This window comes from Squalius cephalus (genome assembly GCF_949319135.1).
Source record: "Squalius cephalus genome assembly, chromosome: 2".
In the NCBI taxonomy this organism is placed as follows: domain Eukaryota; kingdom Metazoa; phylum Chordata; class Actinopteri; order Cypriniformes; family Leuciscidae; genus Squalius; species Squalius cephalus.
The window spans coordinates 35,088,559-35,100,270 of record NC_137123.1 but is presented as its reverse complement, the minus strand read 5'-3'; positions in this window follow the sequence as shown (position 1 = coordinate 35,100,270).

Here is an 11,712-nt window from a genome sequence, read left to right as displayed (position 1 = left end):
GATAATGTATGCTGAAGTTATAACACACTTCCTGTGTCCCTTATTCGCCATAAATTCGTTTCCTTGCCACGGCCAAACCGTTCGAGATATCAAAAATCCGTCCGCAATTTAGCATCCTCAATGTCTTGACTTCATGCTGACCGAGTTTGGAGGCGATTGGATGAATTCTCTAGGAGGAGTACATTAAATTCCACAGCATGCGTTTCAAAACAACCCATAATAGCCGACTTCCTGTTGGGCTGGCGTAAAAAGTAAAAGTACGAAAGTTGTTCGGCCCGATGAGATCTATATGTGTACCGAGTTTCATATTATTACATGCAAGCGTGTCTGATTTATGGACCAAGTTTTCGGACCCCGTTCAAGGGGGCGCTGTTGAGCCCCTCTGCCACGCCCGGGTACCAGCTTCAGCCCGGCCCTGATGGCCGCGGGTTCTGACCCGTGTGCAAAGTTTCAAGAGTTTTCGAGCACGTTAAGGGTCTCAAAAGTGCCCGAAAGGTTGACAGAAAAATAAGAATAATAATAATAATAATAAATAATCCTACCGAAAACAATAGGGCCTTCGCCCTTTCAGGGCTTGGGCCCTAATTAAAGCTGCAAGCAGCGATGAAAGGGCCCTCGCACCCGTGCCATCAACACTCGGTGGCTTTAGGAAGGCAGAGCATGGTTGGGAAATGTACATTTAAGGAGGTATATAAAGTAAGAGTATGTCAAAGTCAGTTACAAAATGTTTTGTATAATGGTGATAATAGCATGCTTCATGACTCAGCTAAGTGTTGCTAGCATGTTCAGTCTGTTTCTAGCATGCTTAGTACACAATAATTATGTGGTTAGTACTGCATTACGGTGTTAACCATGTCAGTTTCTGTTGCCAGTAGGTGGCGTTATGACTATAACTGAATATGAGCATGGATGTGTGTTCAGGACAGAACTCTTATCAAACATGTGAAGTTTGGTGCAAATTGGACATTGCCTTCTTGAGTAACAACAAAGTCATGTTTCATTGAATTAACATTCTTTAGAACTTAGCTAAGCATTGTTAGCATGTTTTAACATGTTGCTAGAACGGCATCAACGTGTTAAACATGTCACTTCCTGTTGCCAGTTGGTGGCGCTATTACTATAACTGAACATTCTCATGTAGATGTGTTCAGGCCATGACTCTTATCAAAAGTGTGAAGTTTGGGGCAGATTGGACATTCCATGCCTGAGTTACAGCAAATTCCTATTTAATTGCAATAATAGCATGCTTTAGCACTTGGCTAAGAGTTTGCTAGCATGTTTTAGCATGTTTCTAGTATGTTGTTAGCATGTTTAACACTTGCTGGCACTTTTTTATATGTTATTAGGAGTCCACAACAGTGTTAAACATGTCACTTCCTGTTGCCAGCAGGTGGCGCTATGACTGTAACTGAATATAAGCATGGTCATGTGTTCAGGACAGAACGCTTATCAAAAGTGTGAAGTTTGGGGCAGATTGGACATTCCATGCCTGAGTTACAGCAAATTCATATTTAATTGCAGTAATATCATTCTTTAGCACTTAGCTAAGTGTTTGCTATTATGTTTTAGCATGTCTCTAGTATGTTGGTAGGATGTTTAGCACCTACTGGCATTTTTTTATATGTTATTAGGAGTCAAGAACAGTGTTAAACGTCACTTCCTGTTGCCAGCAGGTGGCGCTATGACTATAACTAAATATGAGCATGGACATGTGTTCAAGAGATAACTCTTATCAAACGTGTGACGTTTGGGGTAGATTGTACATTGCCTTCTTGAGTAACAACAAAGTCCTGTTTCATTGAATTAGCATGCTTTAGCACTTAGCTAAGTATTGCTAGCATGTTTTAATATGTTTCTAGCATGTTTAGAACTCAATGGCATTTTTAACATGTTGCTAGAACGGCATCAACGTGTTAAACATGTCACTTCCTGTTGCCAGTAGGTGGCGCTATTACTATAACTGAATTTGAGCATAGGCATGCGTTCAGGCCATGATTCTTATCAAACATGTGAAGTTTGGGGCAGATTGGACGTTCCATGCCTGAGTTACAGCAAATTCCTATTTAATTGCAGTAATAGCATGCTTTATCACTTAGCTAAGTGTTTGCTAGCATGTTTCTAGTATGTTGCTAACCTGTTTAGCACTTGCTGGCTCTTTTATATATGTTATTAGGAGACCACAACAGTGTTAAACATGTCACTTCCTGTTGACAGCAGGTAGCGCTATTACTATAACTGAATATTCTCATGTAGATGTGTTCAGGCCATGACTCTTATCAAACGTGTGAAGTTTGGGGCAGATTGGACATTCCATGCCTGTGTTACAGCAAATTCCTATTTAATTGCAGCAATAGCATGCTTTAGCACTTAGCTAAGTGTTTGCTAGCATGTTTTAGCATGTTTCTAGTATGTTGTTAGCATGTTTAGCACTTGCTGGCACTTTTTTTATATGTTTTTATATGTCCACAACAGTGTTTAACATGTCACTTCCTGTTGCCAGCAGGTGGCACTATGACTGTAACTGAATATGTGCATGGTCATGTGTTCAGGACAGAACGTTTATTAAAAGTGTGAAGTTTGGCGCATATTGGACATTGCCTTCTTGAGTAACAACAACATCCTGTTTCATTGAATTAGCATGCTTTACCACTTAGCTAAGTATTGCTAGCATGTTTTAACATTAGCTAGCATGTTTTAACATGTTTCTAGCATGTTTAGACCTCAATGGCATTTTTAACATGTTGCTAGAATGGCATCAACGTGTTAAACATGACACTTCCTGTTGCCAGTAGGTGGCGCTATTACTATAACTGAATATTCTCATGTAGATGTGTTCAGGACAGAACGCTTATCAAAAGTGTGAAGTTTGGGGCAGATTGGACATTCCATGCCTGAGTTACAGCAAATTCCTATTTAATTGCAATAATAGCATGCTTTAGCACTTAGCTAAGAGTTTGCTAGCATGTTTTAGCATGCTTCTAGTATGTTGTTAGCATGTTTAGCACTTGCTGGCACTTTTTTATATGTTATTAGGAGTCCATAACAGTGTTAAACATGTCACTTCCTGTTGCCAGCAGGTGGCGCTATGACTATAACTGAATATGAGCATGGCCATGTGTTCAGGACAGAACTCTCATCAAACGTGTGAAGTTTGGGGCAGATTGGACATTCCATGCCTGAGTTACAGCAACTTCCTGTTTCATGGCGAAACATCGAAATTTGTAAGGCCGCCGAGGACCCGCCCTTCGACGAAAACTCAAGATCTTCGCAATTTAACGTCGCAAAGGCCTTAAGATTACACTCACCAAATTTGAAGATGATCAGATTAAAACTGTAGGAGGAGTTCGTTAAAGTACGAGGCCTGAAAATGGCAAAAACTGCACAAAAATCTGAGAGGAAGTTCAAAATGGCTGACTTCCTGTTGTGTTTAGGGCTATGCTCCAAGAGACTTTTTTGTTGGTATTAGGTCATTACACGTATGTACCGAATTTCGTGCACGTACGTTGAACGTTGCGGGAGGCGCACTCCGTTGAACTTTTATAGGTGGCGCTATCGAGCCATTTTGCCCCGTCCAATTCTGAAACCTATATCAGATGTAAATGTTCGCCAGTTCTGACGCGTGTGCAAAGTTTCGTGAGTTTTCGCGCATGTTTAGGCCCTCAAAAATGCAATTCAATGCGGAGAATAATAATAATAATAATAATAATAATAATAATAATAATAATTAAAGCTGCAAGCAGCGATGAAAGGGCCCTCGCACCCGTGCCATCAACACTCGGTGGCTTTAGGAAGACAGAGCATGGTTGGGAAATGTACATTTAAGGAGGTATATATAGTAAGAGTATGTCAAAGTCAGTTACAAAATGTTTTGTATAATGGTGATAATAGCATGCTTCATGACTCAGCTAAGTGTTGCTAGCATGTTTAGTCTGTTTCTAGCATGCTTAGTACACAATAATTATGTGGTTAGTACTGCATTACTGTGTTAACCATGTCAGTTTCTGTTGCCAGTAGGTGGCGTTATGACTATAACTGAATATGAGCATGGATGTGTGTTCAGGACAGAACTCTTATCAAACGTGTGAAGTTTGGTGCAAATTGGACATTGCCTTCTTGAGTAACAACAAAGTCATGTTTCATTGAATTAGCATTCTTTAGCACTTAGCTAAACATTGTTAGCATGTTTTAACATGTTTCTAGCATGTTTAGAAATCAATGGCATTTTTAACATGTTGCTAGAACGGCATCAACATGTTAAACATGTCACTTCCTGTTGCCAGTAGGTGGCGCTATTACTATAACTGAACATTCTCATGTAGATGTGTTCAGGCCATGACTCTTATCAAAAGTGTGAAGTTTGGGGCAGATTGGACATTCCATGCCTGAGTTACAGCAAATTCCTATTTAATTGCAATAATAGCATGCTTTAGCACTTAGCTAAGAGTTTGCTAGCATGTTTCTAGTATGTTGTTAGCATGTTTAACACTTGCTGGCACTTTTTTATATGTTATTAGGAGTCCATAACAGTGTTAAACATGTCACTTCCTGTTGCCAGCAGGTGGCGCTATGACTGTAACTGAATATAAGCATGGTCATGTGTTCAGGACAGAACGCTTATCAAAAGTGTGAAGTTTGGGGCAGATTGGACATTTGAGTTACAGCAAATTCATATTTAATTGCAGTAATATCATTCTTTAGCACTTAGCTAAGTGTTTGCTAGTATGTTTTAGCATGTCTATAGTATGTTGGTAGGATGTTTAGCACCTACTGGCATTTTTTTATATGTTATTAGGAGTCAAGAACAGTGTTAAACGTCACTTCCTGTTGCCAGCAGGTGGCGCTATGACTATAACTAAATATGAGCATGGACATGTGTTCAAGAGATAACTCTTATCAAACGTGTGAAGTTTGGGGTAGATTGTACATTGCCTTCTTGAGTAACAACAAAGTCCTGTTTCATTGAATTAGCATGCTTTAGCACTTAGCTAAGTATTGCTAGCATGTTTTAATATGTTTCTAGCATGTTTAGAACTCAATGGCATTTTTAACATGTTGCTAGAACGGCATCAACGTGTTAAACATGTCACTTCCTGTTGCCAGTAGGTGGCGCTATTACTATAACTGAATTTGAGCATAGACATGTGTTCAGGCCATGATTCTTATCAAACGTGTGAAGTTTAGGGCAGATTGGACATTCCATGCCTGAGTTACAGCAAATTCCTATTTAATTGCAGTAATAGCATGCTTTAGCACTTAACTAAGTGTTTGCTAGCATGTTTCTAGTATGTTGCTAACCTGTTTAGCACTTGCTGGCTCTTTTTTATATGTTATTAGGAGACCACAACAGTGTTAAACATGTCACTTCCTGTTGACAGCAGGTGGCGCTATTACTATAACTGAATATTCTCATGTAGATGTGTTCAGGCCATGACTCTTATCAAACGTGTGAAATTTGGGGCAGATTGGACATTCCATGCCTGTGTTACAGCAAATTCCTATTTAATTGCAGCATTTGCATGCTTTAGCACTTAGCTAAGTGTTTGCTAGCATGTTTTAGCATGTTTCTAGTAGAGCCCGACCGATATGGATTTTTGGGCGCCGATGCCGATACCGATAAAAAAAAGCCAGATACCGATATATCGGCCGATATTATTTATGTGTATATTATAATACAGTAGCAATATTATTTATGTGTATTATAGTACAGTAAGTTTGGACACACTTTACAATTGGTGTGTACAAACTTTTGATGGGTACTAGAGCCCGACCGATAAAGGATTTTGAAGGCCGATACCGGTACAAATATTTGTTGGTTTTAAAATCCGATATTCCGATATATCGGACGATATTTTTTATTTTTTTTTCAGAAACGCGCAACAAAACATTAACAAATTTCCCTAACATTAGTTATTTGTAGTTATTTATGAGTTTTAACTAAAATAATATGATAATGCATTTTAAAAAGAAACTTGTTTCTTTTATTGTCACAACAGAACAGAAGAACATCAAAATATATTAAAGTTCTGATAAATAAAATGTATAAAAATACAAACTTAAGATTTTTTTTTAAGACTAAACGTTTAGTCCTTTGAACAAAAACAACAATTTCACATTAAAATTGACAACAAATTCAAATAGTCATAATTTACTCTCTCAAGTTGTTTTTTTCTTCTGTTGAAAATAAGTTATTTGGATGAATGTGGGTAACCAAACAGTTGATGTACCCCAGTGACTTCCATAGTATATTTTTCTCCTTTGGAAGTCAATGGGGACCAGCTACTGTTTGGTTACTGTTTGGTTATCATACCCACATTCTTCAAACTATTAATATTAGAAAAATATTAGAAGGAAATTAATACAGTTGGAACAACATTAGAGTGCCTGTAAATAATGAGATCATTTTTATTATTGGGTGAACTATCCCTTTAAGGACAAGAGGCAATGTGTTTACAATTGCTACTGTCTCTTTAAAAGCTGAGCACGACACGTCTAATGTACACGCATTTGACAAACAGATTTTCTCTCAATTTTGCCTTCACTTTAGACAACCGACTTTGTTTATGTAAATATTGTGTGTATTTAACAGTATTAGCACAATAATACTCGAAAGATAACTTAGTCCAGTATCCAGGCGCTGGTAGAAAGGCTTTTAGTGCATGTGAGCTTCACATGTACGCGCTGAGAAACGCACACGTTAGAACAGCGCATCAGCATTTAAAATTAAATGTTTAACCGACAAAGCATTAAAGCACATGCACATTATGAACTTTTGTGAACTGCAGTGTTAACATTTTATGTGAATATAGCCTACGTCGCGTTGTTCCGCTTCACTCTCGGCTTATTTAACCGCAGCAAAACTGGACATGAGTCACGAATTTTGTCATCCTTATTTGAGTTAAGAGAACTGATAGGGATGTTCTTTTAATTGTTATTCAAGCAACGTATGTCTAGTGAGTCGTTACCAACTCACCATGAACACACTTCACCGATGATCTCACTCGCGGTTCTCTCTGCCCGACTCTGGCTGGATCAGCAGGTTGCAGAATGTGTGGCGCGTTATACACGAGTGTTGCCAACAGGGACGGTGTAGAGTACCCTCTGGTGGACTAACTATACAACGCCAACACTCATAACATGGTTGAAGGGTGTTTCGTCCGTTTTTATTTTATTTTTGAAATATTTATTTATCGGCCGTTATAAATGCCGATACCGATAGTTTTGAAAATGCCTAATATCGGCCGATAATATCGGCCTGCCGATATATCGGTCGGGCTCTAGTTTCTAGTATGTTGTTAGCATGTTTAGCACTTGCTGGCACTTTTTTTTATATGTTTTTATATGTCCACAACAGTGTTTAACATGTCACTTCCTGTTGCCAGCAGGTGGCACTATGACTGTAACTGAATATGAGCATGGTCATGTGTTCAGGATAGAACGTTTATTAAAAGTGTGAAGTTTGGCGCAGATTGGACATTGCCTTCTTGAGTAACAACAACATCCTGTTTCATTGAATTAGCATGCTTTAGCATTTAGCTAAGTATTGCTAGCATGTTTTAACATGTTTCTAGCATGTTTAGAAGTCAATGGCATTTTTAACATGTTGCTAGAATGGCATCAACGTGTTAAACATGACACTTCCTGTTACCAGTAGGTGGCGCTATTACTATAACTGAATATTCTCATGTAGATGTGTTCAGTACAGAACGCTTATCAAAAGTGTGAAGTTTGGGGCAGATTGGACATTCCATGCCTGAGTTACAGCAAATTCCTATTTAATTGCAATAATAGCATGCTTTAGCACTTAGCTAAGAGTTTGCTAGCATGTTTTAGCATGCTTCTAGTATGTTGTTAGCATGTTTAGCACTTGCTGGCACTTTTTTATATGTTATTAGGAGTCCATAACAGTGTTAAACATGTCACTTCCTGTTGCCAGCAGGTGGCGCTATGACTATAACTGAATATGAGCATGGTCATGTGTTCAGGACAGAACTCTTATCAAACGTGTGAAGTTTGGGGCAGATTGGACATTCCATGCCTGAGTTACAACAACTTCCTGTTTCATGGCGAAACATCGAAATTTATCAGGCCGCCGAGGACCCGCCCTTTGACGAAAACTCAAGATCTTCGCAATTTAACGTCGCAAAGGCCTTAAGATTACACTCACCAAATTTGAAGATGATCAGATGAAAACTGTAGGAGGAGTTCGTTAAAGTACGAGGCCTGAAAATGGCAAAAACTGCACAAAAATCTGAGAGGAAGTTCAAAATGGCTGACTTCCTGTTGTGTTTAGGGCTATGCTCCAAGAGACTTTTTTGTAGGTATTAGGTCATTACATGTATGTACCGAATTTCGTGCACGTACGTGGAACGTTGCGGGAGGCGCACTCCGTTGAACTTTTATAGGTGGCGCTATCGAGCCATTTTGCCCCGTCCAATTCTGAAACCTATATCAGATGTAAATTTTCGCCAGTTCTGACGCGTGTGCAAAGTTTTGTGAGTTTTCGAGCATGTTTAGGCCCTCAAAAATGCAATTAAATGCGGAGAATAATAATAATAATAATAATAAACAGAGCAATTCCAAGAGGGTCCTCACACCATCGGTGCTCGGGCCCTAATTAAAGCTGCAAGCAGCGATGAAAGGGCCCTCGCACCCGTGCCATCAACACTCGGTGGCTTTAGGAAGACAGAGCATGGTTGGGAAATGTACATTTAAGGAGGTATATATAGTAAGAGTATGTCAAAGTCAGTTACAAAATGTTTTGTATAATGGTGATAATAGCATGCTTCATGACTCAGCTAAGTGTTGCTAGCATGTTTAGTCTGTTTCTAGCATGCTTAGTACACAATAATTATGTGGTTAGTACTGCATTACTGTGTTAACCATGTCAGTTTCTGTTGCCAGTAGGTGGCGTTATGACTATAACTGAATATGACCATGGATGTGTGTTCAGGACAGAACTCTTATCAAACGTGTGAAGTTTGGTGCAAATTGGACATTGCCTTCTTGAGTAACAACAAAGTCATGTTTCATTGAATTAGCATTCTTTAGCACTTAGCTAAGCATTGTTAGCATGTTTTAACATGTTTCTAGCATGTTTAGAACTCAATGGCATTTTTAACATGTTGCTAGAACGGCATCAAAGTGTTAAACATGTCACTTCCTGTTGCCAGTAGGTGGCGCTATTACTATAACTGAATTTGAGCATATACATGTGTTCAGGCCATGATTCTTATCAAATGTGTGAAGTTTGGGGCAGATTGGACATTCCATGCCTGAGTTACAGCAAATTCCTATTTAATTGCAATAATAGCATGCTTTAGCACTTAGCTAAGAGTTTGCTAGCATGTTTTAGCATGTTTGTAGTATGTTGTTAGCATGTTTAGCACTTGCTGGCACTTTTTTATATGTTATTAGGAGTCCATAACAGTGTTAAACATGTCACTTCCTGTTGCCAGCAGGTGGCGCTATGACTGTAACTGAATATAAGCATGGTCATGTGTTCAGGACAGAACGCTTATCAAAAGTGTGAAGTTTGGGGCAGATTGGACATTCCATGCCTGAGTTACAGCAAATTCATATTTAATTGCAGTAATATCATTCTTTAGCACTTAGCTAAGTGTTTGCTAGTATGTTTTAGCATGTCTCTAGTATGTTGGTAGGATGTTTAGCACCTACTGGCATTTTTTTTATATGTTATTAGGAGTCAAGAACAGTGTTAAACGTCAATTCCTGTTGCCAGCAGGTGGCGCTATGACTATAACTAAATATGAGCATGGACATGTGTTCAAGAGATAACTCTTATCAAACGTGTGAAGTTTGGGGTAGATTGTACATTGCCTTCTTGAGTAACAACAAAGTCCTGTTTCATTGAATTAGCATGCTTTAGCACTTAGCTAAGTATTGCTAGCATGTTTTAACATGTTTCTAGCATGTATAGAACTCAAATGGCATTTTTAACATGTTGCTAGAACGGCATCAAAGTGTTAAACATGTCACTTCCTGTTGCCAGTAGGTGGCGCTATTACTATAACTGAATTTGAGCATAGACATGTGTTCAGGCCATGATTCTTATCAAATGTGTGAAGTTTGGGGCAGATTGGACATTCCATGCCTGAGTTACAGCAAATTCCTATTTAATTGCAGTAATAGCATGCTTTAGCACTTAGCTAAGTGTTTGCTAGCATGTTTCTAGTATGTTGCTAACCTGTTTAGCACTTGCTGGCTCTTTTTTATATGTTATTAGGAGACCACAAGAGTGTTAAACATGTCACTTCCTGTTGCCAGTAGGTGGCGCTATTACTATAACTGAATTTGAGCATAGACACGTGTTCAGGCCATGACTCTTATCAAACGTGTGAAGTTTGGGGCAGATTGGACATTCCATGCCTGTGTTACAGCAAATTCCTATTTAATTGCAGCAATAGCATGCTTTAACACTTAGCTAAGTGTTTCCTAGCATGTTTTAGCATGTTTCTAGTATGTTGTTAGCATGTTAAGCACTTGCTGGCACTTTTTTTATACATTTTTATATGTCCACAACAGTGTTTAACATGTCACTTCCTGTTGCCAGCAGGTGGCACTATGACTGTAACTGAATATGAGCATGGTCATGTGTTCAGGACAGAATGTTTATTAAAAGTGTGAAGTTTGGCGCAGATTGGACATTGCCTTCTTGAGTAACAACAACATCCTGTTTCATTGAATTAGCATGCTTTAGCACTTAGCTAAGTATTGCTAGCATGTTTTAACATGTTTCTAGCATGTTTAGAAGTCAATGGCATTTTTAACATGTTGCTAGAATGGCATCAACGTGTTAAACATGACACTTCCTGTTACCAGTAGGTGGCGCTATTACTATAACTGAATGTTCTCATGTAGATGTGTTCAGGACAGAACGCTTATCAAAAGTGTGAAGTTTGGGGCAGATTGGACATTCCATGCCTGAGTTACAGCAAATTCCTATTTAATTGCAATAATAGCATGCTTTAGCACTTAGCTAAGAGTTTGCTAGCATGTTTTAGCATGCTTCTAGTATGTTGTTAGCATGTTTAGCACTTGCTGGCACTTTTTTATATGTTATTAGGAGTCCATAACAGTGTTAAACATGTCACTTCCTGTTGCCAGCAGGTGGCGCTATGACTGTAACTGAATATGAGCATGGTCATGTGTTCAGGACAGAACGCTTATCAAAAGTGTGAAGTTTGGGGCAGATTGGACATTCCATGCCTGAGTTACAGCAACTTCCTGTTTCATGGCGAAACATCGAAATTTGTCAGGTCGCCGAGGACCCGCCCTTTGACGAAAACTCAAGATCTTCGCAATTTAACGTCGCAAAGGCCTTAAGATTACACTCACCAAATTTGAAGATGATCAGATTAAAACTGTAGGAGGAGTTCGTTAAAGTACGAGGCCTGAAAATAGCAAAAACTGCACAAAAATCTGAGAGGAAGTTCAAAATGGCTGACTTCCTGTTGTGTTTAGGGCTATGCTCCAAGAGACTTTTTTGTAGGTATTAGGTCATTACATGTATGTACTGAATTTCGTGCACGTACGTGGAACGTTGCGGGAGGCGCACTCCGTTGAACTTTTATAGGTGGCGCTATCGAGCCGTTTTGCCCCGTCCAATTCTGAAACCTATATCAGATGTAAATTTTCGCCAGTTCTGACGCGTGTGCAAAGTTTCGTGAGTTTTCGCGCATGTTTAGGCCCTCA